The following is a 6,000-nucleotide window of genomic DNA, read 5'->3' as shown; positions in this document are numbered from 1 at the left end:
GTATGGCAATCAAGTAAACTGACACGGAGAGTCAAGCTCAGAATATCCCGGTCAAACGTAAAAACCGTATTGTTGTATATGGGTGCGAGACGTGGAATGTCACAAAAGACGTCTCGCGCCAGCTACAAGTCTGTATTAACCGCTGTCTCCACCGCATTCTCGGTATATACTGACCCGAGAAAATTTCTAATGCCATCCTGTGGAGATGCTGCAATGAAACCCCGATCGACCAGCAGATCAAGCGCCGGAAATGGAGTTGGATTAGGCAATCACTCCGAAGGTATCCTGACCACATACCGAGGCAAGCCCTAGACTGGAATCCCCAAGGAAAGAGGAAACGTTGCCGTCCAAAGCAGACCTGGCGCCGGACTATTATTGCAGAGGCGAAGGCTATTGGGAAGACTTGGAGCGAACTCAAGCACGAAGCTTAAGACCGATCCAGATGGCGGCGCACTGTGGACGCCCTCTGCCCCATCTAGGGGACAATAAGTGAAGTAAATGATTTGTCTAAAATGGTCACAAAAATTAAGGCCCCCGTACCACGTCGCCCCCGTACCGCGGTATCGCCGCACTCTCGCACTGTTATTATTAATGCCGGTTATAGCTCTCGAGTAACGAGATACATAAGGAGGCTGTGCTGTCAAATTATTGAGGGTTTTTCCTTTTTTTACTACGTCGGTTTCTTAGTATTGTATCTTTTAGGCTTTTCATTGCTATTTGAATCGCTAATAGCTTCGAAACGGGGATTGAAAGTTTGAAACGGTATCAAACATTGTGTTTGTTCATGTGTGTGTATTGTGTCATAACTATCCAGGGAATGCTGTGGAGATGGAGACGCGGCTACAGTGAAATATGTGACGTCTTGTGCATACGGAAAGTTGCGGGAAGTCCGAAAAGTTGGAAAAGTTCTCAGAAATTTCGGGAAAATAGCTTAAACAAAGGAAACTTTCCTTTGTTTATTACCATTGTGAAATACATTCACCAATTATATTAAAATTAATCTTATAAAGTTAGAGAATGAAAAAAATACTGTAGTAAATCGAAGAATGAATTTATATGGGGCATGTCCATATTATGCGCGCTCGCGTCGTGTGTGGTCGCTCCACTTCGGGTACATTTTACACGTTTTCCGACCACCGCATTCCAAGTAGAAAACCTATTACTTACTACTGCTTTTTACTTAGGTAACTTAAGTACCTAACAAAGTATTTAAGTAATAAAAAAAATGTGTTATGCGTAGGTAAGGTATTCATAATTATATCGAAGTTAGGAGTAAAATAAGCTGGTTTGACTTAAACACAGTTTTAGTAGTGGTTTTTTACTGTAACTGTTTCAAATTTTGGATACCTATCTTAGTTCTACGTTAACAAAGTTTTTTACGGAGCACTAAAAATATGTTCTACGGATGAAAAAAAATGCTTGTTGGTATTTTACACGTTTTCCTACCGCCAAATCCCACTTATAAACCTACCTACCGGCGCCATAGAGCATTACCAAATAAATTAAAAAGTACCGATCAAACGGAAGGAAATAAGTGAAATAACAATTCAAGCAAACCTGCTACATTTTCCAAATTATCACCATCTTACAACCGCCGATATTTGCCGAACGCTCACGATGTTTGACGAAAACACCCGATGTGTTGGAAAAAATTGCGGTCAACCACACTCTTTTGTATTTGAATTAAGGTTCAATTTCGTCTGACTCCAATGTAACGTTTGGTATAAGAGTATAACGAGCATGATCGGGTTAAAATCTATGTACAATATTGACTTTTTCGACGGAAACCAACGGAAACCAACTTGTAAATGCAGTTGGATTACGAACAAATTGTTAAAGAATTTCAGTTGAATAACTGAAAATGTATGTTTGTAAATTTCATATCACGAGTACAAATTTAAAAATGCTGGGAACATTTCAAATTGTTGGTCATGAATGTATGCGATATGGAGTTGAGGGATGGTAAAATAAAAGTTTGTTTAAAAAGTACTAAGGTTAAATATTGTTTTGAACAATAATTGAGCATTGTTCTAGTGTTTATTGTAATTAGAACAATGAGGAGTGTGTGGAGAAGTTATTTAAAGTGAAATATGTCGGTCATGACTTGAATGTTTATGATTGACTATGGCAGTTCTGTAAAATGCATGCATTTATTTCCGCTTGCAGTAAGAGAGTTTCTGGGAGCCAAGACAACATCGACAAACGTCAAACTGAAATATAAAAATGTATCTAAATATGTAAATAATGAATTCAACTATATTGCCAAGGCCTTAAGGGGCCCACTGACTCAGTCCGCCGGACGATATCGGCCTGTCAGTTGTTCGGAACTGTCAAATTTGTGTCCGGCGGGCTGATATTTAGTGGGCAATTTTATAGTAACATATAATAACTTACAAATATTTTTGATTTCGACTTTGGCTGAAAATTCTGGCTGATAATTCTTTCGTCTTAATTTAGAACAAAAACTTATTAATCCTAAAAATTAATATTTCCAATTTAAAAGGTGTATTACGTTTATTTTGGTACAAAAATATTTAACCCTCCAACTGCTACCAGGTTAATTTTAGCGCACTTACAAATGTGTTCCGCTGACAGGTTCACTTACTAGCAGATTATACAAATATAGTAAATATACAATTATATATCATCGAAAATAATTACGTGAGTTGCTATTTATAGGTGTATTTTAATGTCTAAATAAAAAGGAGTTAACTAAGGAAAAAAAAATGGATTACCTAATTATTATTATATAATTATATAAGCTTCTTTAAAACACATAGAAGTATTAATGATTTTACCTGTCCGTGTATGTAAAAGTATGTCCATGTTTAAGCTAACTTTGTTAAAAATTATGAGTAAGTGTAACTTCGGAATTACTAAGCAGATTTTGATAAATGAGGTGTCTCGATTAATTTATATGACCCGGATGAGGATATTGAGGATGACCCACATTTGTTAGTTACTTCCGAAAGGAGGCTCACTACGTAAAATTACGTAGACAGGTTTTTTTTTGCTTTTTATTTCTCTCTTTACACCAGTAAGTACCTATGCTAATTTAAGCGCACTTTACTATGACCCGTTGACAGATTTACTTACTGACTGCGCGTATAATATATTCACGATAGATAGATAGAGTGGTCAGAATGTATAAATATTGATGTAAATATGTTCAAGTGTCAACGGGTTATCTAAAAGTTATACTGGTTGACCATACAGCTATATGAATGGACATTGACATTATAATATGGACACCTTACAGTGACCAGTTTCTTTTATTGTGTTTGTAATCTGTCTTATGTACAATAAAGTGTTTACATACATACATACATACCAAATATACGACTTCGCTCCCCATATTGTTTTGTGTCAAAAGTAATGGGTGACTAATATATTTTTTATAGTTAGAGAGTACTGGAAGAGATCCCTGAAAGGGATAAGTTCGCCTTTGTACAAACGTTTTTCTCTTGTTTTATGTTTCTTTTGTACAATAAAGAGTTTTACTACTACTACTTACTAATACTTACTATTTAGTAAAAGCAAAGATAGATATAACTCCGTAATAGATGGATATACAGTCTAAGGAAAAAACGTACCTTGAAAATCACGAAAATTTGATTCTCGATCAGATGGCGCCACTAGTTTTGGCCTACTCTCGTATAGAGGGCGTTGACTGTTTCGTTTGTTATTTATAATTTTAACGCATACCAGTGAAAGAACATGGGTCAAAATCATATAAAAATAATTAATGCAAATAAAAAAAACATTTATCCATATTTAAATACATTTTAACGTATTTTTATAAATCTTCATTTTTAGTATTAAAGTATGTCCATAGATGGCAGTGAATTTACAGTGGTTACAAAATTTACTATGACAGTACCGCTCTATCTTATTATATACTCATTGGTAAAAGCAACTACCAAACAGCGTCTTGCTTAAGAGCACACATTTGATATAGGTAAAATCATCATGAATTTGATGGAAGTAGTTTTTAGGGTTCCGTACCCAAAGGGTAAAAACGGGACCCTATTACTAAGACTCCATTGTCCGTCTGTCTGTCCTTCTGTCTGTCTGTCACCAGGCTGTACCTCGTGAACCGTGATAGACAGTTGAAATTTTCACAGATGATGTATTTCTGTTGCCGCTATAACAACAAATACTAAAACCGGCCAAGTGCGAGTCGGACTCGCGCACGAAGGGTTCCGTACCATTACGAAAAAAAACAGCAAAAAAATCACGTTTGTTGTATATATTATTATATATATATTATTCTGTTTTTAGTATTTATTGTTTTTTATTATTCTGTTTTTAGTACTCTCGGCGCGAGTGGTTCTTTTTTTTAAATTAAAAGAAGAAGCTTTGACGGATTTCTACGATATTTTCTCATACATCTGAACCGATTTTTATTTTGTTGTCGGTTTTTTATTATTTGGTGAATAGATAGTTCCCAATTATGTGCAATATAAACGCAACCGTACCCATGTCCTAAAAACCGGACAAATGCAAGTCGGACTCGCCCACCGAGGGTTTCGTATTTTTTAGTACCTATTTGTTGTTATAGCGGCAACAGATTTCTAGCTATCACGGTTCATGAGATTCAGACAGACAGACAGACGGACAGTGGAGTCTTAGTAATAGTGGTAATAGGGTCCCGCTTACCCTTTGGGTACAGAACCCTAAAAAATTATCCCCTGAGTTACGAAACTCAAAGGACCCCCCCCCCCCCCCCCCCCCACCCCCACTTCTTCGACCTCCAAATGCACGGAATTGGCGCGCGGACAGTACATTTGTATTGTTTCAAATTGGGATTTCGTGTTTATTCCGTCCAGAATGAGCTTCTAAAGAAGAGCTCCCATTCTGGATTCTGGATTCAAATGAAATACTAATAATAAAATTTGGTATTTTAATACCAAATTTATATCTGACAGAAAATAAACGGAATAATTATATATTTATAGCTACTATACACATTGTCAGTACGTTTTAAATGGCCGTTTCAGCTTCACTTACCGCACATTTAGTTAAACTCACGTGTTAAGAGATATATTAAGTACGCGATAACGGCCGACAGACAGACGGACAGACGATAATTAATGCTTAGGGACAGGAGCTGTCCGCGGCCACGGTAAAATATGAATTATAAATACTGCTTGTGTTAACATTTTTAAGAGTTTTGAATCCTCCGTAAAAATTGAAAAGTTGTATGTAAAGAAAATAGAGCGAGTTGTTTTGTGGTGCCGATTTTTAGGGTTCGGGTTAGGGTGTACCCAAAGGGTAAAAACTGGACCCTATTATTAAGACTCCGCTGTCCGTCCGTCTGTCTGTTACCAGGCTGTATCTCATGAACCGTAATAGCTACACAGTTGAAATTTTCACAGATGATGTCATTTCTGTTGCCGCTATAACAACAAATATTAAAAACAGAATAAAATAAATAATTAAGTGGGGCTCCCATACAACAAATTTGTGATTTTTTGCCGTTTTTTGCGTTATGTTATGGAACCCTTTGTGCGCGAGTCCGACTCGCAATTGGCCAGTTTTTAAATTACGAGCGCTCGATTTCATCTCTCGAATATCTGTGGAAAACGGCGAAATGCTATTTTTTTAAATACAAGCGATACAAATTGGGAATCTAGTGGTGTTAACCAGTCGTTTTCAATTCTATTGGTAGATTTTAATTGCCTAGTAGTAGAGGCCGAAAGGCGTGGTATTATATCTGCCGACTAGTGTTAGCCGAACAGGGCTGGGATCAAACCAGCGTCTTCTGCATTCGCGATAAATGCCTCAACCTCTCGGCCACCACCAGTTTGGGTCGAATGTTCTCTCGTCATACTTGTCTCGAGATATAATTGTACAGTCGGGAACATTCCCGGTGAACCACTTCAGATTTTTTTTACCTCGAACCTTAGATAGACCTAGATAACCAATTACGATGCATTTACGATTATTTATGTCAAAGATAGATATAACTCCGTAATAGATGGATACAGTCTAAGGAAA

The sequence above is a fragment of the Cydia strobilella genome, chromosome 25, assembly GCF_947568885.1.
Source record: "Cydia strobilella chromosome 25, ilCydStro3.1, whole genome shotgun sequence".
Lineage (NCBI taxonomy): Eukaryota > Metazoa > Arthropoda > Insecta > Lepidoptera > Tortricidae > Cydia > Cydia strobilella.
This window is presented reverse-complemented; position numbering follows the sequence as displayed.